A 24,497-nucleotide genomic window follows, 5' to 3' on the forward strand; every position below is an offset into this window, starting at 1 on the left:
CCCCCGCCCTATCCCAGTAGCTCCAAGATAGTGTGGAGACTTGGCAAGATAAGAATTGCCTTGAAGGCATGAAGGAGAGCCTTCCAGGAGCCTCATGCAAAACCATAAGGTAAGATACATACAGTGTGGCATGTCACAGATGACTTCATCTCTCAGTGTCAGAACTATTTAAAAGTGGGAGGAGTGCTTTTTATTATTTTTTTTTATTAGCATATGATACAATCTCAGTTCCCCTGGTAGCCTGCCCTACTGCCCACAAACTATCAGAAATTCGCAGCACCTGCTGTGGCATTATTCCCTAAGCAAGGAACGGGGAAGGAAGGACTTTGAAACAAAACAAGGCAAGTCATTTGTGCCTGCAAGATCTGCAGATCTCGGTTTGTAGAATGTCAATGGAGCTTACTATTCCTTTGCTTTGGAGGAAAAAAAATGTTCCTACCCTCCTGTTTCCCAGGGAGGAACAGCTGTGAGAACTGAAAATGCCTGCATCCATTTTCCTAAGTAAACACAGAACTATTTCGTTTCAGGAAAAGCAGATGGTTTGTGCCCCGTGAATATGCTGGCATTTGACACTAGCAGCCAGAGTTTCACAGAAATAAAATGTACACAGAGCATTAGAAAGACTCCTCTAAACTCTGGGGCCGAACTCAAGAAATGAAAGCTATGAATGCAGTAAGAATATCCTTGCAAAAAAAACCCAACAGTGTTTATCTAGAGATCTCAAAGGGCTTTCTAAATATTATTAATCAGACTACATAACAGTCCGCAAAGCAATTAAATTTCTTTATACGTTCCTCACAGAGGGTTACACTGAAGTAGAGAAGGTAAATGAGCTCCTTCGGGTTATGCAGTGAGTCATGGTTTGGCCTCCTGTGTGCTCTGACCATCCACATTTCTCTTCTCTTGCTAATACGTCTCTAGTGCACTGTTCTCATCCGTATTCCCAGGACAGGATTTTTCAGTGTGAAACCCTTACAATTAATAGCACAGAGATGAGACTGTGGTGTATGCAGCATGCATAGCCATCACTGGGACATCTGAGTGCTCTATGGGGAATTTATAATATGCTAAAGCAATATGCCAGCAGCCCTCCAACCTGCTGCTAATGGCAGTTGCAAGGGGTGTTAAGTGTCTGAACATACTTAATTATTTGGTGATTTTTATTGATTGGGATTATTGCTTAACATAACTCTGTACTAACAAGACATCTCTTCTTTACCAGTCTGAAAGTGTTTTCCAAACAGTAAATAATTAAACTCTATAATCTCAATACCATTTTGTTGGGCAACTAGGAGACTAATGTGATTGTCTCGGGGTTAATCAGGGCTTTAGCAGCAAGTCTCAGAGGCTTCAGACATCAGAGGCACTGGTAGTGTAGCTCTTTAAGGTCTAAAATGCATCTTTGGGTGTTGGTTTCCAGGAGAGAAGCCACGTTGTGCTCTGCTTTATCCCATCCACTTCAGGACTGAGGGCGTGCCACACCTGCCCTACAGTTGAGGCAATGCTATAATTTTATATACTTCATGATCAGCATTTTAAGAGTTTGAATTTGCTATTTCTCCATTATGTAATTGCATAATAATAGTAACTTAACTAACACAGCATAAGTGGAGTTCTGCTGTTACATCTTATGTAAATTAGAGATATTTAGCAATATGGTTACAGGTATTTCAGTGTGAGAAGCAATAGGTTTCTTGGATTCAGGGGGAAAAGGAGCTGTTGTGGAGACCTATTTTATAAAGGAAGAGCTCTTTAGTTGTAACTCATCGTCCTGTGGCTCATTCACTAGAGAGGAAGCTAAAGAGCTTCAAGATATTAAAAACAAACAAACAAACAAACCCGACTCAAAGCAAGCAGTGTTTTCTGTGTTTTTAAAGAAATGCAGATTTTTAATTTAGATACAAAAAGTAATGATATATACATGAGGAACTTGAGGCTGAGTTTAGGTAACATGAATCACTAACGAAACAGTGGTGAAATAGCTAATCTTTAGGCCAAAAGAACATTTATTTTAGTTGCTAATCCGCTCATAAGAAGCAGATACTCTTTATATTTAAAATGTACTTCAGAAGAATTTACAAGAAATGTGAAGTCAAACTTCAGTATCAAAATGTGTCAGCTAACTTGACTTCTACCAAACTGTGACACTCGCTGGTCATTCCCATGATCTCATTTGTGTGGTATTTTTAGTATCTATCAGGTAAGCTAATTTGTCCTAGATGTTCCGAAAATAATTTGTCTATGTACAGTAAGGCTCGAAAGAGCAGGATCTGGGAGAGATCCAGAAGACATGAACATTAACCCACGTTGCATTCAGTGACTTGAAGCATGGCACACTCAACACCATGCGACCCAGCCCAGCAGAGAAGACTGAGGATGGTGATGTGAGGATGAAAGGGGCAGTGGCGAGCAGGAGAGGGTGACAAGCAGCCCCGAGCACTGCTGTGGTGAAATTGCCCCCGGCCGTGGCCTAGCAGAAGGCTGTAGCCCTGTGCCACCCGACTGAGTCACTGCACCGCTCTGATAAGCCACAGGCCTTATCGTACCTCTGCCTGCCATCTGCAAAGCACTGATAACAAAATTTAAATACTTCAGAAGGATGTAGCAAAGCTTAATTGGGGTTTGTAACATGTTTTGAACTCTTTACACACTGTACCGATGCAGCATCTAAGGTATGGCTGTTACAGAGCATGTTGCTCCCAATGATGTGTCTCCTCAGTGCCCTCTGCAAACACACTCTCTTCCCACACCACTCACGTTCATCATCAGTGCTCAGATTTGGTGCCATTGTGTTTCCTGGACACCTTCTAATTTAAATTTCATATTTTGATTCCTGGGTGATAACTTCAAACACCAATTTTCTTCTACTGCACTCTATGGACTTCTTCCTATTTTAATGAAACCTAGCAACCGTAATGTAAATTGGAAATAACTACAGCCCATTAGACTACTGAAATCCCTGAAGATCTGAATTATTCACTATTAACAGAACTTGTATAATTATAGGTTAAGATATCACTTAGGCATTTAGCATACATCATCTCCACTGTTAATTTTTAGCTCTTGATCTGTATTAGTAACCTCAGCTTGCTATATTAAAGGATATGCCTCCAATTAGCCTAAATTTAACATTCAAGAACACATCTCTGGTGGGATGATGCTCATAAGTTTAGAACATCCAGGCAATTTCAGATGAGCTTCTGAGGCTCTTTCTTAACTAGAAAATATTTTCCTATAAACACTTCCAAGACTTTCACAGGGGCAGAAGTAAAAGGGCAAAGCTGCATTTTGCACACAAGCGGTGCAGGCGTTGGCCCTCTGTCCCTGCAGAGGGATTCAGGAATTAGCAGAAGTGGTGGGTCATTGAGTGAGGCAGTAAAGATGGATTCTCAGTCATCAACTACATAATTTTTTTTACTGTTTGATACCTGCCTTAGATGATTAGCTCACTCTACATAATCCTAAGTAATCACACTTCCACTTGTGGCAAGCCCTTTCAAAACACGGAGCTAGGAAATCACATGCTAAACAGAAGCTGGGCTGTAAGATCAAAACATTTTGCCGTGACCAGCCCTGAGGAAAGATACAGGTTTTGACAATGTCCTGTCATGCATACATTCAGTAAAAGGAATTTATAAATTCAATAAAATAAATTTCAGTAATACTAGTGAACTTATTAATGAAGGGAAATGCAGTATGCTTGGTCTGCTGTATAACTGTGTCATGAGACCAATTCAAAAAACATTTGCTAATATTGCTGAGTGTCTCCATAAGAAAGGTCTGGGCAGTAAGAAATCCTCTTCCTGGGAAATCGTCTTACAAATTTATAATGGCAACCATAACAGAGAAGAGAGAAAGCACTAAACTGGAAAATGCTATTAAAAATTAGACTAGAATCCAAATTATTCAAAGCTTAGTCATGAGTCTCACACAGCAAAGCTTGTTGCAGTACATGGATTTTAGTGAAAACAATCAGAATCAAAAGATTACACTACTAATGCCTGATTGCATTGTACCTAGTACAACAACAACAAATAATAATTTTTCAGATTACAGTGCAGTGAAGATTTTTCTTTTAATTCATCTGGGAGATTGGAGTCTATCCAGTAAAACCTTTTGTCATGCAAAACAGTCACTGTAGCACATATATACTAATAGTCATATCTCAAAAAATACACAGGTGCCTCATTCTCACTAAACACATTCTTCTAGCAATGCTAAATTCCTGAACTATGACACCCATGATCACAGCCATCCTATCAGCCACTGAGTAAAGCCTTTGGCTGCTAAATCTCAAATGTGTTAAGTTCTCCATGTGCTCACAGTTAGCATGGATGGTAATGGTACCTCATGTCTCCATTTCACGAGGATCCAATAACTTATCATTCGTTTGTTGGTATTACTTGTCCCTGCTACCAGGATTATTACTGTGTCCTACATAAAGAATGTGCTCTCATCTAAAATCTCTTAGAAGCTATGAGAGCATGGACAAACACACTGGTGTCCCAGTGCAGGGCTCCTTGACCATACCTCTCTTCTCACCCCATGACTCCAAGCCCAGCTTCATACATGCCAGCTTTAGTGCAAGGAGGAAGCATTCCCCTCTTTCTCAGACTACACCACAGGTCATGGATTACAGCATGCTCTGAGCAGTGTCACACATCCAGATCCCAAACCCCATTTCCTAGGTGCACACTTTAGCTGGTATATTTTTTTCTTTTAAAACAATCCTCCTGCTAAATGCTTAGCTAAGGAGAGGGACTGCTGGCCTCCTGAGCAGGGCAAGACTGCAATGAGGTCCCAGTACCCACTGGAGCTAGCCTTGTTTAGGGTTGGGGTATGGACATGATGACCCTAGAGGTCCTGTCCTAAATTGCTCTTGGTACCTCACTGCATAACACTACCTATAGGCCTATTCAAGGCAGTCTTCTGTCTAGCATGTGGGGTTTTTGTTCACCCTGTAGTTGCTTTTTCCTCTAACTGATCCTACAGGGTGTCTGCACGTCTGTCTGGTGCTTTGCATCACCCTACGTGGGCAGGACCTACTTTTCAGCCTCTCAGTGCCTCCGCAGGAGCTGCATGAGGCAGCAGTCTGGCTCTGACCTCAGCATTGCCTCATGCAGACATATCTCTGAACCCTGGCAGATTTCTCTTCAAAACTGTCAGATGTTTGAGGAGTTCAGGTTTCTCTCATCTACTCTGGAATTTTAGGTTTAATTCTTTAGAACAAATACTTTTCCCACTCTAATCAAACAGCTTTTGCCTCAAGCTGTGTCTTTGCATGACCATTTACTTCAAAGATTTTTAAAAGATTTTTCCTTGCACACTCCAGATTACTTGCAGGTAAAACCATTCATGCATTTGGTTCTTTTATCTCAATAAACACGTGGATTTCCAAAATATTTGTGGTACATTATCTTAAAGGTTTCTTTCTCTTTTCTTTTTCCTATTTCAATCCAAATACCTGCTTTCTTTATACCGAAAAAAAGTAAAAAATTGTTGTTTCTATGTCTGAATTGTATTTCTGCGAGGGGAGGTGAACACAGAGCTCACTAAAACAGTGATGACTACAGACAGAAATACCACAGGCAGTACTGTGTAAGTCCTACTGCCCAGCTGCTGTAAATCCTTTAAATCCAGCCTTCTGCCTGCAGTCTCCTGCACATGTCTGCCCTGTGAATTGTGAAAGCTGTCTAGGCTGCCAGCAGTCTTAGAAATGTTAGAAGAAGCCATAGGAAACTGTAAGGAAACACAGGGCAAGGACTAATTTTTGCATAGTTTTGTGCTTGCCAGGGCACTGCTCTTCAGTGTACCAGCTTCTTGTAGTGCATTGGTGTAGCTGTCCCATGACAGAACAGGCATTACTTTCCCTCCCTTCCAGCTGCTGGGCCAGGGCAGAGTCAGGCCTCATATATGGCTGGGGAGGGGGAGCCTTTTGTGAACAAGTCACACTTTGGTAAAATATTCTGACTGAAATTACCACCTAGCTCCTGTTTACACTTGAAAGTTTTGTCATCCTGGTGTAGCTGTACCTGTAAACTCCTCCCACATAAGGAGAGCACTTTTTGCCTGTCAAACGTGATCCAGGCTGGCAAAGTCTATAGGCCCTAACAGCAAAACACATTTATAGCTGGTTTAATTGTGTCTACATTAGGGCTTTTGTTGAAGTAGTTTTGTCATGAAAATCACCCCACAGGACACAACCTCTTGAAGTGCAAACTTAAATCTTAAATCTTGTCTACCAAGACAGATGTTACTGTGCTTTAGAACAATTATGGAAAACCAAGGTCTATTTGGTGGAGGGTGCTGGCCACAACCTCATTGTCAACAGACACATAGCTACATCCCACTTAACATCATATTAGCTAACCAGGCATCTGGTATGGTACAATCTAATTTGATTCTTACAGAGCTGTGGTTGAGTAGGGACCAGCCAATCTACCTTAAACTGTATCAGATACTAATAGGGCCAGGGTGAAATTTGCTTTATTTGAGCTTCTTTCTCATTGGCTTTGCCTCCATATTTCTTCCAACACATATTACTTTGGTTATCATCTCTGTGAAGTCTACTGAGTCATTTTTCATTTTAGGCTTTTTATATTCATTTTCCTTTTTTGACAACATGAAATGTAAACATATATGTCCTACCAATGAGGAAGAAATATCTGTCATTTCAATGGATACTCCTCTGGATCTTTAAATACCAACTACCTAAAATGTTTTTAGTAGTTTAAATTAAACAATTAACAAGCACAATCACAGTAGATCATCAGTACAAATAACATTAATATGTCCTCTTATTTGAGTATCAGTTTCTAAAGGATGTCATTAGCCACACTCATATTAGTTTTCCCTTTAGACCATACAGTCTTGCATTTCTAATAGTCTACCACATCTTAATTACTTTTCTTTCACTTGAGTGTTGCTAGGTTCCCTCAAAAATGCAAATGCTGCCCTTCAGAAAACAATAACACAAGTTGTTTAAATTGGCAAAGCTTGGGGCCTGAAGAAGTCAAATAAAGTTACTTACTGGATCACACGGAAAAGCAATACTACCTTACAGCATGAGTTTCACCTACTGTGAGTGCAAAGTGCATCCTCTCATGAAGGGCTGGAACCAGATGCATCCTGGAGTCAGCCACCTCTCAATAATGAACCCAGAGGAGGCAGTTGTAGGCCTCCATGAAAACAGTCATCTGAGACAGCACCTCCACCATCAGCAGCTACAAAAGGACTTACAGGGAACAGCAAGGACCAGAGGTGCAGCCTCGGCACATGTTCTTGATCATGGGATACACAGTAAATGCAGGGGACGAGGTTTTCAGAGAGCCAGGAGAGGCCAGACATTTTTGATATATTTCAGTATTGTTTTCTGACTGCAAGAACAGTAAAGGAGTAGTGACTGGCACTCCACTCCAGGGCTCAGAGTCTCCTAATAAAATGAAATCCTTGCTTCGCTACTCAAGCAAACAGACCTGAGAGCAGTTTTCTAAAAACAAACAAAAGTGATGCAAATGCAGTTTTAATGCTGGCACTCAGCCTATGAGTATAGTGCGCTTATTGCTTTTGCTTTGATGGCAGGCTGAAATCAGGATATAAATAAGCATACGTCGCTGCTTAAGGTCAGTCCTGCTGGGCTAACAGTGGGGTTTTCTCCAACCAGATATTTACCATCTATCAGAGTCATCAATATCACCACAGGAGAATATCATATCTTCTTTGCTGTGAGTGTGCGTTGTTGTCCTCCGCAGCACCAGCTGGTTTCCAAGTAGAGGTAACAGTAAATAATACTTGCAGCAGTGACACAATGCACCTGCAATTTTCCAAGTGAGGACATGAAGAATGATGTTTAACAAAAACAGAGACTTTCTTCTTCACAACATACTGCATAATTTTGGAAAATAAACAGTATAATTTAGATAAAGAAGTGGGAAGCAGACAAATCCAAAGGTTCATTTGTGGTGCCATGTCATTTACCTCCAGGCTACTGCGTGAGTCCAGACCAGGTGAGCAGTGACCGCAAGTTGTTATGACCTGGTGGCCAAAGAGAGAAGAGGTGGTGGGAATGCTTGATGTTTTCATGAACCTCTCTAACCATAACACAAAGACCTGGCACTGAGCATAGTGCACAAGTTAAACATCCTTTCAGCTCTCAGCTAGAAATAATCCCTTTTGATCCAGATGGAGGAATGATTGCCCTGCCTGGGACGCTCAGTCGCCTTGCTGTGGCCCACACTGTGCCTATCGCATGAAAAATGTGTACAGGCAGACCCCCAGCCCATCCAAATTTAGGTCATCGATTTCAGAGTAATTACCACCATTTACACCACAGAGGAATCTGCCCAACTGAGTTTATTTGCACTGAGGTCAGCCTGAAGATTTTTGTGAGCACTACATACATTTCTTCAACATGACTATTGTAGTTTAACTGCCCCATCTTTTAAAGTTACCAAGTATACCTCTCAAATAAATTGCACTGGATTTTTTTCCCCCCTCTCACACTATACTAGATTTCAAACACATTAATTTTATAGGAGCAAAGGACATTGCCTTAGACTTTTTACAGTGTTTTATGGTATTTTTCCTAGAAAAGTAATTTTGAAATTATTTTCCCTTTTTCTTCTGTGCATGCATTTATAAATATAGTCTCAATTTCTGTTTTTGTTGTTGTTGTTGTTTTCTTTTTTGTGCTAGGAACAGGACATATCATGGTACTCCAGGAATTCCCATTTCACTGCAAACTTGTACCTTTCCTCTATAAATGACATAACCCATTCTCCCTCACAAATGTGATACTGGATACTAAACTGTATTAAACTCTAAGACAAAAACCTGGTCTTTGGTTTTTGTCCAAAACTGGTGTTGCAGATTACAAGACATGATCAGAATATCTTTTTAAGGTATCTTAAAGGAAGAAAGATGGCTGCAGCCTCATTGCATAATAACTGCTTTTTTGATTGCTCCACGTACACAAACAGCAATGAACAGACTTTGTGATTAACAAATTTAAATAATTAAAGCCTCCTCCGACACTACTTGAGCGTTTAGTTAGCCAAGGAGTTGTTTACTTCCCATCTGACAAAACAACGGGGATTACTGTGGTTAATTAAAAGCAATAGTTAATAATTTGGAGAGTCTGGGGTTTACATATATTCCTTGAATGGTTGAACAGCAGACATTAAAATTAAAAAACTAAAAAATGAATACAGCTAATTTTTCCCTGACCCAGCATTTCACAGGAACTGCAACGCCCCAGTGGTTCAGGTCTGCATGAATGCAGGGAGGGGACACAAACCCACAGAACAAGGCACACGTGCTGGCAGTGGTACGTGGACATTTTCAGTGCTGTAGGCAATTCAAAGCCAAGCAGGAGACGAAGTCTGGGCAAGCAGAGGTATTGCTTCTTCCCATGGGCAACATGGAACAATGATTGAGACCTTATCTGTCCCACAGCTCAAGGTCTGTGCTTTGATTGATGTGGACACCCTGAATCAGAGAAGCAAGCAGCAATGTGTCTGCGTTTTGGTATCCTTAATCGTTATGTTCCAGGATCCCTTTTCCACCTTTACAACTGCCACTACTATTTCACACTAATGTGGTGTCATATATCTTTTCATCTGCTTAGAATGTTTAACACAAAATAAAAAACCCATGAAATAAAAACCCAAAACATCTCTCCCTTGCCTCAGAAGTAAGTGCTTTCTTGTCATATACTGAGCACTTCTTCAGGAAATAAATATTTATTTGCAGGGTTGGTAGAGGGACCTATTGATCTCTTGACTTCCATGTCAAATAACCTGACTGACCGTAACCTCCTCCCCAGGGCTCCTTCATTGCTGGCTGCCCTACTTTTCCAGTAGCTCCACAATTGGAACCCTGGTGGGGTGTGTACTCAAGCAACATGCAGTTTTTCCAAGTAGCTCTTTCTCTTTTAAACACCAAGCCTGACAGAAGTTCCATGCTCATTAGAACCTCTCTTTTTAGAGTGGATCAATTTCACGTCTAAACTTTAAGAAGACTTGGTGCTTTGCATTGGAACTGTGAGTAAAATTATCTGAAGCTCAGAACTAGCTGACTTTGGGGAATAAAGTTCATTCAACTAGAAGCTTGATGATCATGATTCAGAGGAAAGTAAATTTTACCTGTGTTCAATTTTGGTTTGGAATAGAGGCATACTGAAAAACATGTGTAGGGATGCAGAATAAGTCTAAGAAAAAAAAAAAGAAAAATTAGTTTATCAGATGAGCATACACGTTATTTTTTTATCCAGTCTCATTCAAAATAACTTAATTTCTTTGTGACTAACAGATTAGTTAACAGACTAGTTCTGAATTTTTTGAGAAAATCGTGGTTGGCTGTTTGTTTCTGAGCTATGGCTGAATTAATAGCAAGGAAAAGAAGAAAAAAGTGCAATTCCGTGGCAGAACAGCATACATGTGGAGAGCCCACAGCTCTTTGAGTGGAGCTGGGAGAGGGACAAGTCCCAGGAGAAACAAAGGCATCTCCAACAGCCTGGCATGGAAGGAGTGAGGCAGAAGAAGAAGAGATCTTTCTTGCAATGCTTGGTATGAATAGAAGAGCTTGACATGTATTTGATATGATGATTTGGATCGTGTTCAGAGGAGGGCGACGAAGCTGGTGAGGGGTCTGGAGCACAGGCCTTATGAGGAGCGGCTGAGGGAGCTGGGATTGTTCAGTCTGGAGAAGAGGAGGCTTAGGGGAGACCTTATCGCTCTCTATAACTACCTGAAGGGAGGTTGTAGTGAGCTGGGGGTCAGCCTCTTCTCTCTTGTAACTAGTGACAGGACGAGGGGGAATGGCTTCAAGTTGCGCCAGGGGAGATTTAGGCTGGACATTAGGAAATACTACTTTTCTGAAAGAGTGGTCAGACGCTGGAACAGGCTGCCCAGGGAGGTGGCTGAGTCACCGTCCCTGGAGGTGTTCAAGAAACGTTTAGATATAGCGTTGAGAGACATGGTTTAGTGGAGTTATGTTGGTGGTAGGTGGATGGTTGGACTAGGTGATCTTGTAGGTCTTTTCCAACCCAGCTAATTCTATGATTCTATGATTCTATGATAAAGCCCCTAGTGCAGAGAGCTGCTGGACTAGGATCCTAGATGTGGCCTTATCATAAAGAATACTTTAAAAATAACAGTAATAGTAACGAATATACACAGGGATGGGGATAGAGAGCAGTGGTATAATTCTGATTACTGATACTTTATTCAGTCTTTTTTCCCTTTGCTCTTCTTTTAGTTCTCTATTTTCTCTTCTTCCTTTCACTCATTGAAGCTGTGTTAGAGAAAGCATTCCTTTCCATGGAATTCAGTGGGCTTTGGATCAAACCCTACAATACATCTGTAGTTCATTACATTTTAAACAGACCTCACAATCTTTGTGCCATATATTTATTGTTCACATGAAGCAATGAAAAAATTTGGAATTAGACCAAGCAATGAAAGAAGGGTTAATACTCTACCCTTGTCAGAAATCACATGCCAGCTCAGCTGCTTCATCTTTTAGAAAGGAAAGTTCTTCTAAGCAGTTTTTCACTGCTGCTACATAGCCACGTTAACTGAAACAATAAATTACTTGCTCTTAGAGAGAATTGTGACCACAGAAACACAGTGAATTCTTTACTTTCTTAGTAAGCTGCCACTGAAAAACATATTTAATAGAATTTGATGTAACTGATTTTTTGGTGCTATTTTTAGTAATGTACAGATTCTATACAATGTCTTGCTTTTAGGAAAGTTTATTTTTTGAACAGTGATCACCATATTACTATTATTACTAATCCAGGCAAAGGAAACTCATGGCTCACCATCCCTTGCCCCTGAGTTGCCCCCCTCACCATGCTGGAAGCATTAAGTGAGTTAAAATTGATGGCTCAAAACCCATTCAACCTTCAGCACAGAACAGAGTTGTCTTCTGACTTAGCCTAATAAGTAACTACAAAGAAACAAAGAAGGGAGAAGAATGACTCAAAATTAGTTTCTCTGCAGCAAACACTCAATGATTGTTAAGAACCTATGCCAAGACTATCGATCTGAAGATAAAGTAGGCATGAAGAAACAATATGCACTTCAGCGTGGCAAACACTAAGGTTACAAAACTGAATCAAAGTACCTTACCCATGTTTACAAGAGATAGTCTAGTCCAGCCTTCGAACCATGAGTCCGAAAGAGACCTGATGCAGAAGTGGATAATTAGTCCCTCAGCTGGTGCTTTGGCTCAAGAAATTTAATCAGTGATTGAATCAAACCAATAAAACAAGTAAAATTTTTATTTTTCCACAGAATTGATCAGTACTAAAATACTGCAGCCACCTTCAGACACTAATATTGTCCAAGTCTCAGAGAAACAAAGTGCCCACAGGTGTGACGTATGGGATGTTCCTATAGGTCTGCCAAAGAAATCTCCCTGGTGGGGGTCAGGGACAGCTCCAGCTCAGCAGTTCTCAAGCTAGGATTGTAGTTCAATATTTGGGACTTTGATACCCCCTTCTGCTTTCTCTCCTGCTTTCTTTTCTTACCAGCTTTGTTATCAAAGACCTTCACCCTGTAAAGCTTGTTGCCTTCAACTTGGAGTTCAGAAGAAATGCATCAAGCCCCCACAAACCCCAAGGGAACGGGATTAATTCTTTTCTCATTACAACTGTGACAGTACTGCTGTTGTCTCCTGATCAGGTCACACTGGTAAAAAGCTGATTTCAGCACTAGCTGGAGAAGGATTAAGACTAGATGCTCCCCAGCGATAGTGCTAGGATTCTCTAGGATGTTACTGGAAAAACAAAAACATGAAACAGAAAATGCCCTACAAAAGTGCACTGCAGGCAAGTGGTCTAAGCAGGGGAACACACAACTGTGGCAAATGATTCTTGTGTCTGCAACAATTCCTCCTAACTGCATGTGCGCATCTGTTGTGCTGTCCCTCTCCTTATGTTTGCCACTAAGTAGATTTTCTCTGCAAAACCTGTGGGCCAAATTCTTAAGAACACCTCAGGGTCCTTACAATGACAGACAGGATTGTGTATGTGTGCATATTTTAGCTCATCAGCTTTGGTTTTTGAGTAAAATTGTGACACCTTTGCATAAGAATCAGTGGAAATTTGCCTGAATAAGAGCAATAGCACCAACAGATTTCTCAGGTTTCTGACCAGTAGCTGCCCTACATTCAGAAACTTTAATATTTGTTAATCCTGTCAAAAATACAAATATGGTGTGTTGGGGCTTACGCCTATAAGCCAGCAGCCATGCCTCCTGCTTCCACAGCTCAGCTTTTCAATTGTTAATGTGCATGGAAGACAAAAAAAACCAGCTAAGCACTTATCTTGAACACACTGGAGGTGTTTGAGTTTGGGTTGGATGGGACCCTGGGCAGCCTGGTCTGGTGGGTTGCAGCCTTGCTCATGGCAGGGGAGTTGGAACTGGATGGTCTTCAAGGTCCTTTCCAACGTGAGCCATTCCGTGATTCTATAAACTCTAGTCTTATGTCGGCTACTGATTTTCTGAAGAGCATCTTCTCACCTTAAAATGCAGTCCAATTTAATAGGAGACTGCACAGTGGAGTATCATGCACAGGAGTATTTAAAGTAAATAACAGCTGATGGTTTTGTAAAGTCAAGTTGTGTATTGCAATTTGATCAAGAACATACTACATGAAAACACTGAGTCATGATTAAGAATGTTTCTGCAAATACGCTCTTGTTTAGTCACAGGTTGCTTGGCCTCAATGCAGGAATTACCAGGTTAAATGGTACAACTTAAGCAGATCAGAGCAGCTGATCATAACAGTCCCTGCCGGGCTTAATATCCCCGAATTAACCCACTGAAGGGAATACATGTAGTGAGATGGCTCATACAATCACTGGTTCTAGCTCCTGCCCCCTGTTTTCAAAACATTCCTGAAGCAACTCCTGAGCCACAGCAGTTCACAGCCTGTATTCCATCCCTGACCGAATGAACAGTTTGAGCTTTCAGTTTCAAATATCTCTCAAAAGTACATCACTCAGTGCTGGTTTAAGGCTGTGGTAAAACCTCCACACAGTACCACTGGCTGAAGCTACTGGGGCTGCTCCTTTTGTCCCATCCAGCTGGCACCACAAATCAGCTGACTGCATTTAGGAATTTACTGAATGCCTGTAATTCACTAGGCTGTCATCTCTGGAGGAAGCATTGTTGAAGAAGAATGACATAGTCCTTCCTTTTTAATTTACTGTCCCAATAAAATTCATCATCAACCTCTAGCTCCTAGAAAACTCTGCAGAGGAAAGCAAACTCTAAAGATGGTCTGTTCTCACTGGAAATTGAGCAAAAATGAGTTATTGCACAGGCCTCGATGCAAACGCAAATGACCCTGGAGCAGCAATCAAACTTTAAAAGTTCATGATTCACAGAGAACATCAACACAAGCACTTGGACAATACAAAAAAATCCAATCCAGCATTTGCTTAGAGTTTGGAACCCATTAAAATCCAGCTCCCAAGGAAGTTTATGAAATGGAGGCCATGATCTTGCACACGATGCCCTTCATATGTCAGGGTATACCTTTCCTCGGCACACACTGGTGACACCTCCACCACCACTGCACTTGCAAGGAATCAGATAGAAACACAAAAGATCACAGAGTCCTAGGCTGATGGGCAGAGCCAAGAATGAATGCCAGGATGGTTGGTGTTAAACCCTCCCATCCATGAAGCTAGGAGTACAAAAGCAGATCTGGGGTCAGACATATGCAGAAGTCAATAACACCATCCTTACTCTGCCACTAATTTGCTATGGTTAGGCCACTTATATTCTCCCTTATTCCTATATGTAAAAAGAAGACAGTTCTAATGACTGTTCTTCTTTCAGAAATATTGGAAAATTTTATGTGCTACTGTTTTCCCAAGACTGGATAAATGTACAGTACTTAGCAAACACTGAATGTTATCACCAGCGCTTGATAATGAAGGTATCAGCGCTTACAGCAGAGGAGAGGACAAGAAAAAGCTTCTTTATCAGAGACAGGACTAGGACTGAAACAGGTTCAATCTTTACAAACCAATTACCCTATCACAACTGCACGTTCCAGCACTCGCCAGGAAGTCCAGACATTGTGGAGTCACACAAGCTATTTCTTGCTGTTTGTAATCAAGAGAGCGACTCCCTCATCTCAAATATGCCTGACCCCTGTTCTTACTTGTTCTTTGCATACAACCTGCTATTTCATGCTTTAAAATTGCTCTTTATGCTGAAACAGTGAATTAGTTCAAACGTCGTATGGAGGAAAGACACACAGACTTGGTTGATAAATGCTATGCTTCAGCCTACTCTGTGTTTCCACGACAGGTGAATGGATAAAAACTACCAAAATGATTATAAAGTACAGGTAAGAAACTCAGGTAGTATAAAACTAATGTCAGTGGGCCTAAGATGGCTTTTACTCCAAGGATCTGGCCAAAGGCTAAGAGGAAGCTTGCCAAACATAGCTTTTCCCCAGCAATTGTGTATCTTTCAGAAGCCAGCCTAGTCCCAAGTAATTTCCTCTATTAAACCCAGCTCAACGGTTCCTTCCTTTTGCAGCAGCACTGAGAAAATGCGCCCAACAGCATAATACACATCTGTTAAAGCAATTTAGCTGTTCAAGACTATGATTAGTATTTCAGTTTTCACACTGTACTACCAAAGATGCTTGATACTCATCTATGATTCGTAAGGAAACACATTTTTCAAAGCCATCTGAGCTGACACCTTTACCAAAGACCGATTTCTGACTCACTGAAATCAAGATCCTGGTCAGCAATAAAAAACACAGTGAAAAATAGGCTTCAAATAGTGATGGAGCACACACAGATCACTAGCACCCTGAATTCACACCCTGGCATGTATCAGCAGTTACCTACAAGGATAAGACTATCTTATACATGTTCATATTTTTGCTCCTTGCTTTGATTCCATTGAGATCAGAATGTTCACTGGAGCAAACATACATTTGATCAAATAAACTTTTATGATGAGATTACGCCCTGTACTGCAGTTTGCAAAACAGCGCTGCTATGAGAGCATGCAGTGCTCTGCCATCAACTGCTATTTATCTGTTCATCCATTTCACCAGATAACCTTTCCTCACACTGCTTGTACCTGTACTCTAGTTCAAGCTGACACTAAATAACATGGTTCATCACTATTATTGCTCTGGCTGAAATCTTGTATTAGTTGGAGAAAGATGCATTTGATATTCTGGAGATCTTTCCTTCCCTGCAAACGCATCTGATGTATTTATGCACTGCACGATGAAATATATCATTTGTCCACCTCTGTTCGGGTTGGATATTAAGAAAAAATTCTTCTCATAAAGAGTAGTGATGCATTGGCACAGGCTGCCCAGGGTGGAGGTGGAGTCACTGTCCCAGAAGGTGTTCAAGAACCATGTGGAGTGGCACTGAGGGACACGGTTAGTGGGTCTGGTGGGGGTGCGTTGACAGTTGGACAAGATGATCTTACTGGTCTTTTCCAACCTTAATGATTTTATGATTCTAAATGCACACATACACATCCCTCTCTTACTGGTGCTCCTGTTGTAACATACTGGTCCCAAGGTGGTAAGTGATGGGAACTGTCATGAGAAAGCACCTGAAAGTGGACAGAACTAGGCACCAGTGCTCATCCTCTGCCAGCTCATGCTTATTACTTGGGTTGTGGTCACTAAGGAGCCTAGCGGAATGTTTTTCTAATTACTCACTTCACTGTAGCATTTAATTTCATTAAGTTTATAGCTTTCTTAGAAAGCTATAGTGCTAAACATAGATGAGAAAATACATAGTATATAAAGGAAATGCATGCTATAGGAAACTTTCGGAGTAATTTCTAGGTACCATCTTTTTCTGATTGCAAATCAACACCCCTGTGTCAGCTTCTATCAGTACCTGTGCTTGATCTACACTTATACCACGACTGGTCACCTTCTGCAAGAACAGCAGCAGTTAGATTGCAGTGCAGACTCACCTGCTCCCATCCAGAGCCCCCAGCCCACCAGCGACCTGCACCTCAGCTTAGGGAATACCTGTGGATGACCAAGGTGCCAGCAGTACTGGCGTCATGAACAGCAGAGCCAGCAGCATCTGCTCCAGTGACAGGAGCGGCAAGAAACCCAACATCAGCAGCAACAACTGTAGGGTTGATGACAACAGAACCTCCTACCTCTTGAAGTCAACCTTATCTAACTATGTCCTGGTTTCACCTGGGACAGAGGGTTTTTTTCCCTCCCCTTCACAGTGTCTGATGTGATGCTATGTTTTGGCTTTGGGAGAAAAACAATGCTGATAACATATTGATGTTTTAGTTATTGCTGAGCAGCGATGTACGGAGCCAGGACATATCATTTCTACAGCTTCTTGCACTGTCCTGCTAGCGAGAGGGCTGAGACGGCCCAAGGAGCTGGGAAGGGGCAGAAACAGCACAGCTAACCTGAACTGGCCAAAGGGATATTCCAAACTGTATGACATTATGTGAAAAAAAACTATAAAACTATAAAACTGAGGGAAGCTGGACAGGTAGGCGATAATATAATTATTATGATGACGATTACTATAATCCTTGTTTTCTGTTTTAGTAGATAGTTATTATTTCAACTCATGAGTTCTTTTTTGTTTTGTTTTTTTTTTTTATTATTCTCTCCCTGAGAGTTGGGGTGTGAGCGAATGACTGTGTGGTACTGAGCTACCATCTGGGTTAAGCCACATCAATTTAAAAATATGTAGGTTCAACATTTGTACCAGCTGATAAAACGTAAGCCCAACAAACTAACATCAAGATATTGATGTGCTCCCATCTTTCCTACTACCTGCCACGTGAGAGTCATTTACTTAAAAGCAGCTTTGGAACCGCAGCATTTTAACCTCAAGTTCTTTGAGCCATTTCCAAGCAACCTCCTCTCAGGATCGGGTGAGTATTGCCCAATTTCTACCATGACATGAGGGAGAATGTTATTTGATCTCAGTCTTTCTACCTTTCCCAGTGCTTTTGTCTCTTTTGCCTGCTCCTCCTGTTACCCGATGCACAGTATGCTCTTTAAGAGATTCAGGGTACATTGTCTCTGGGAAATAGGAATTAATTTTTAAACCTGTCTCTACTGAAGCCTTGCAAGTGTTGAGACAAGCTGTAAGCTAAGCACTGATAGTTTATCTCTGTAACATGGCACTGCTGCATGAAACACAACAGCTAAACTACTGCACAAGCCTTTCTATTATTTCGTTGGCATTCTCTTACATTGGAAAAGTGCCTTTTTGCTGAAAAAATTAGAATTGGCCTATGGTTAAATCCTCCCTTTTGCCCTCTCTTGGCCAGGCATGCCTCACTGCACAAAGCCTTAGTGGTGTACTAAACTCCTTTGCTCTGCATGCAGTCAGGAGCCAGAAGCCTTGAACCAGGTTTAAATGTGTGACCCAACATTGGCAAGGCAGCTGACTCTTGCAGAGTTACACATGCCTATATGTCATACGACTACTTTTAAGATTGTCCCTGGAATGGGGTGGGCAAGGGCTGAGCATCTGCTGCGGGCAGTAAACAAAATGGTGGGGTAAGATTTTGCTTTCCAGGTATTCCAAGCGCTGCAGTGGTCAGAGCAGCCTATGGAGAGGAGGTCTCCTGAGATTCACCAACCAAGACAACAGAAGATGACTGCACCCCTACTGAACTATGGCAAAGCACCAGAATTGCCTTTAATCACCAGCTGGAACAATGAAGAAAAGCCAGTTGTTCTTTTGGGCCATGTTATGCCACCATTCGAAACAAAACAAAATTATAGCATTAAAACTGAATGTGATATTTACAAGGCTGTGGTAGAGAAATCTATGGAGAAGTGAAAAACCCAGCAGGATTACAGAAAGGTGCTGTCCCCAAAATAGCTTTCTGGATGGGAAATGTTCCTTAGTACAACTTGCTTTTATTGCTATTATTATTATTTCATGGTATGTAATAAAACTAAAAACCTCTCTCAGAGATCTAAAACTACTGTCTCAACCACTGTGCAAATATATTTTAAAAAGTAAGTAATTCAGCAAGCACTGCAATACAAGCTTCCAGGGCTCGTGTCTTGTGGTCATCTGAAGGTACAAATCTAGATTTTTTGACACTGATTAATGCATCTCCCTTATGAATTTTTAGTATCTCACAAGATACAACTATATTTGCTACCTTTCTTTCTGTCCCTTGACCTAAGAGATCCTCTCTGCCCCAGCTTGCTGCCTACTTGCACAAAACTCATAGCAATTCAATTACTCATGAGCCTGCTCTCCATCAGCCAAATTGAATCAACCATTGTATTCAACAGTTATTTGAAGATGTACAGAGCATGATCACCCAAGCCTCATTTCCCGAAGAAATCAGACTGGCAATTCCTACTTCTAAGGGCTGATGACTTGCAATGGATGTATGACATAAATGAGAAAATAAGAAGAGAAGAAGACGCCAGAAAGGCTGGAGCTAGGTAACAAGAAGCTAAGCATACTATTGTGCAAGAAAATGAGCATTAGTCACAGTCCAATGCTGACAGCTGGCACCAGCTAGCAAGGCGTTTAAAGGAAGGCTAGGAAGTCAGGAGGGAGATGGCAAGGTGACTTTTCATCCCAGATTTTTTCCTATATGTAATGCAGCACAGAGGGAAGCATCATAACCACTCAAAAGGAAAGTAAACTAGGAGATGGATGAGCAGAAGTGGTTATGTCAAGTTAGTCAGGAGCAGCTGCTTACCCCTGGATTGAGCTGTGCTGCTTCAAGGAGACTGACGTGCCCCCAGCCTGGCCCCACAGCTGGCAGCTCATCCCTATCCAGATCCCCCCTGCCCCCCTCCAGGGATTCACACACACTGCTTCCCCCACCTCAGCCAGACCAGAGCTTCCCTTATAAATCCAGCTTGTTTCAACATGAATGGGCTGGGAGGGGTTCCTGCGGGAATGTCAGTCAAACTTTTTCACAGCCACAGCTGTCAGCAAAAGCAGCACGAGTCCACATCCTTCACAGAGCAATTGGTCTGGGGGACCATGTGCTCAGGCACCTTTATTATGAAAGCCACAGGCTTGGTATTTCGGTATTTTGGGAAGTGGAGAGGAGTCAGCTGTGCATTGAGAGGCACCATGACATGCCTGAGGTCCTGTTTGTGTGATGGGAGATGTCCAGGCTCCTCCTTCCTTCACAGTGGGTACCAGTAGTGAGGATGGAAAGACAAAGCTGGATTTAAAGAAATATAATGTACTAACTCTGGGACGTGTTTTGGCTATGTGGGCCTAGTGAGAAACAGACCACAGAGCAGACCACAGAGGATGGGGGCTGAGCAGTGAGATACATAGGCCACAGCGACAAAGAAAGGCAAGAGACAGGAGAGTCTGCTAAAGGACGGCAGGCTCTGAGGAACTAGGACTACTCACCAGTTCAGCTGTTTCATGTCCCGTAAGACAGCATCAAGTTCTACAATTGGTCATTTGAAAGCAAGCTTGGAACACATAAAAGTGAGAATTACTAGCTGAAGCAGTGACAAACCAGACAAATGCTCTGGCTCTTCTAAACCTTCGTCTCTCCCTCCTCTACCTGCATCAGGAGCAGGACATGGCAGACTCTTCACAGAGCCATTTTCCAGCTCTCTGCTGGCAGCTATGTGTTCCAGGAGATTTTTTTTCCACTGGCTAAGCCCATTGTTTTAAGGCCCATGAAGGCTTTAAAGCTGCTTACAGACTGCAAAGTGACCTTTCCAGGTTGCAGTCTCTCAGATCGACTCGTGAACCAAGAGACCCTGAACAAAGAGAGCAGATTTGCTTTCATATTTCTTAAGCGTCACGCATTCATTAGTTACAAATAATAAATGTAGCATAATCCGCAGAATGCATGTCCAGCTTATTTGATATTACCCCATGCTTGTGATGAGCTTTTGATGTTGAAATATTTTTGGCCTCAATCAGTGTCTTCAGCCCAGGACCTCAGGACCACCAATGTGATGGAAAGAGGAAGGTAACACTTTTCAGGAGTAGGACTCGATGAACACGATGGATCCCTTCCAACTCAGGATATAAATACCACACATTGCACTGTAAGATGTGAAGACAAGGCATGAGGTGAGCCAAAGGGAAACCAGAGTGGGCCCCTGCTCTTTCCATCACATCCCTGCCACCGATTGCCAACACTTGTGTAAGCACGAAATGGTCTTTTCTCCTTTTCAGTTCACTAAGCTCACATTTGCTGTGCCTCTGCTAGCACTAAAATATCGTAGCTGTAATGGCCAAATTTGTTTGTGTTCTTTCAAGATGTTTATTTAATACCTCTTTACTAATGAGTCAGGCTTCTTATACAATCCACAAGACATCAATATTGCATGTGCTGGGGAACCAGAAGCACGGGTACTAAGCGCTGTGTTTCAAACAGCAAGTGTTTTGTTAACAACAAATAAATGAGCGAGGGAACACCCAGATTCAGAGCAAGAGAAAAGCATGCGGAGGTTAATTGGCAAAGTGCCACAGCAGCCATTCTGTGGGGGGAATTTATGGTTTATAAGCAGCCCAGTAAAAGGCTGCATTAATCACCAGATTATGCTAAGTACTTACAAATTTTAATACCGTAAACCAATATTCTTTCTACATTCACATAAAAAACCCTCCCATTTTAAATATAGAAACATATAATCAGATTCCTAGAAGAGTTGGTTGTTTTGTTGTTGTTGTTGTTTTTTCCCCAAGAAAAGTATTAATATCACAAATAACACCACAAACATCTCTGAGAAATTGATGGGGAGAAGGATGGGGGGAGCAATTCCTGGCACTGCTGTGGACCCCAGGGGCTTCCACAGAAACCTCCCAGTGCTGAGGGCAGAGCACCCAGAGTACCCTTGAGACCCCAGGAAGCCGCTGCATGAGCCAGGCAGAGAGCCTGGCTGGAAGCTTCTTGGAAACGGTATGCTAAATATCCTATTGTGCGCTTACACAGTATTTATAGACACCATTCGTCACATGGGCACTACATGCATTAAATCCAGATGCATTTAAAGATTGGTGTTGTTCTAGACTTCTGAAAAGGGCTCAGAAAAATGAAACAGCTGCAGCCCTCACCTTACTCCTGTGGATTCCAGCAGGTCTCCAGCACTCAGCAGGGATTAGTTTGAACCCAGACTCAGCCCTGACCAGAGGTATGTCAGGGAAGCAGAGGGAAGCAATGTCAGGTTGACCTTCTGGGCTAGGTCACAGGCCTCACAGTAACTGCATCTTATGGGAGTCAAAACTTGGCAGAATACCATCAGAACAAACACAGAGTAAAACAGAAGCAGACTCAAAACCTTCAGAACTGGCAAAAGCCACAAGAGAGCACAGAAACACAGTCTCTTCAAGGCAGCATGAGCAAATGACCTCCTGCACCGCAGCTCAGCCCTAACCCTGGGCGGCCCTGACCATAATTGGTCACAGCTGGGTTCCTCCGGTCGCCTTCAGCTGGAGGGAAGTCTGCAGCACCAAACAGAAAACACATGTGAACTGCAGGCCTTCTTCAAGGAGCCGCCAGCAGCATTCTTTGGTCTGGATGTGATGGCATTAAGAGAAGTGTCTGAGTGTTTGCTGGAGTGCCATTCTTAGGGTGAAGACTTGCTTTCTGGTCATCTGAACGTAATTGGTGTGGCCATAGCAGACGTCCTATAGCCTAGAACATAGGCCAGCAGCAGGCAGCACTGGTGTGCCAGCTGTTAGTGCAGAAGGAGAAAGGTGTGGTACCTCAATGGATGCATGTATTGTCTTCTTAGTTTGGGTCCTGAGAGCTAAAGTGAGTTATTTAACGTCTCAGCTTGACTTTCTCTGGCTGTTGATGTTATTAATTGCATTTGTCAATTCACCAGTGATGTATGCAAAAGCACAGTATCACTTGCGAGGCATTCTTGAGAGAAGAAGCACTTCACATTCTGTGTGGCACCAGAAGCAGAAGTTAGGCATGAGGCAGCATGACCGGTTGCAGGAATGCTGCCGTTTATTCTCTGCATAACTGACCTGCAAGGGCAGAGCAATATTAAGCACCACGCAGCCTGCAGATTTGCTTATGCATGCAAAACCTCCCCTGCACATTTCAGCACTGTCTACACCTCTTGTGCAACAGGGCAAGCTGTGATGCAGTTTTCTTATTCTTCATAACAGTAATTAGATTCTATCTTTTTGCTTTTTTTTTTTTTTTTTTTTTTGGTTAGGTGTTCTGCAGAAAGTCAAACCACAGGCAGCTTTCATCCACAAAGCAATCCAATTAGTTAAGATCGTGGATGGATTAAGATTTAAGACTCCACAGAGATGCCTGGATGGAAATCCCTTGGGTTAGTTAGTTCTTACTCAGAGACAAACAGACAGGAATGGAGGAGAGCAGCACACGTAACCTGGGACTGCTGGGTGGAGGCCGACAGATAATGAAAGGTCTCTCCTGTATTATCACCCTTAGCAAAGGGAGGGCCAGATAAGCCAGGACAACACCACTTACGGAGAAGGGCAGGTATGTAGGTCGCCGTGCCACACAGAAGGGCTCAGAGCAGAGCCTGAGCAGCTTCACAGAGTCATAGAATCACAGAATATCGAGTTGGAAAGGATCCACAGGGATCATGGAGCTGAACTCCTGGCTCCACACAGCACCACCCAACATCCAAACCCAGTGTCTGAGAGAGGTGTCCAAACACTCCTTGAACTCTGGCAGCTCAGGGCCATGCCCACCGCCTACTGGTGCAGAACCTTTCTCTAACCCCCAGCTGCCCCTCCCCTGACACAGCTCCATGCCGTTCCCTGGGGGCCTGTCGCAGTCGCCAGAGAGCAGAGCTCAGTGCTGCCCCTCCACTCCCTCTGAGAAGCTGCAGCCGCCATGAGGCCTCCCCTCAGCTCCTCTGCTCTGGGGAAGCATCCCCCTTCCTCTGGGTGACAGGCGGCTGTCCTGGCCACAGTCTGAGAAAGAAAAAGCTTTGAGGAAGAATTTCTGGGATTTTGTAGGGCCCAAAATAGGGAGGGCAAACAGGTGCAGGGGGTATGCAGACAGCTGCATGAACAGCATGAGCAATTTCTTCTCCTTGGTTCCACTCATCCCTGTGATCAATCTTTTACAAGAAAAAGAGTCAAGGAAGGGATAAAGGAAGAAAGATTTCTCTCCTAAGGCACAAAACACAAATGAGGCAGACAGCAGGGTGGATGCGAGGCTTCAGACATTCATCTCTGGGAATGGGTTAGGAGAGCTCAGGATCCAGCTCCAGCAGTGTGAGTCACCAGGCAGCCCGCGGCTCCAGCCCGAGAGCTTCCACCACTCCGCAGATAAAAGTTGCCAGCATGTAAATGCCAGTCAAGTGGGCACAGCAGACTTAGCCGTGATCGCACGAGATCATCCCGGAGGATCAGCTCTCTGGTAGGAGTCAGCAAGGGTCAGAAATGCTGACAGCCACTTCTCCACTGCTTTCTAGTGAGCGCTGTGAGCCCCGGGCACCGCAGCTGCCACCTGCCAGGCAGCTCCCTCGGTGGCACGGTGGCA

General features: G+C 42.7%; 2 long non-coding RNA genes across 2 annotated transcripts; one reads left to right on the top strand and one right to left on the bottom strand.

Annotated features, from left to right (window-relative positions):
• Nucleotides 1-23,119, bottom strand: LOC110396316. Its single transcript, XR_002436922.1, has 5 exons — nt 22,076-23,119; nt 20,408-21,061; nt 10,143-10,207; nt 7,978-8,034; nt 1-7,813 (listed from the first exon to the last, which is right to left on the bottom strand). It is a non-coding gene; the product is annotated as an uncharacterized LOC110396316 (long non-coding RNA).
• Nucleotides 11,010-19,037, top strand: LOC110396317. The gene is made up of 2 exons (XR_002436923.1): nt 11,010-17,927; nt 18,581-19,037. It is a non-coding gene; the product is annotated as an uncharacterized LOC110396317 (long non-coding RNA).

Source organism: Numida meleagris, chromosome 3 (genome assembly GCF_002078875.1).
Source record: "Numida meleagris isolate 19003 breed g44 Domestic line chromosome 3, NumMel1.0, whole genome shotgun sequence".
Classification (NCBI taxonomy): Eukaryota; Metazoa; Chordata; class Aves; order Galliformes; family Numididae; genus Numida; species Numida meleagris.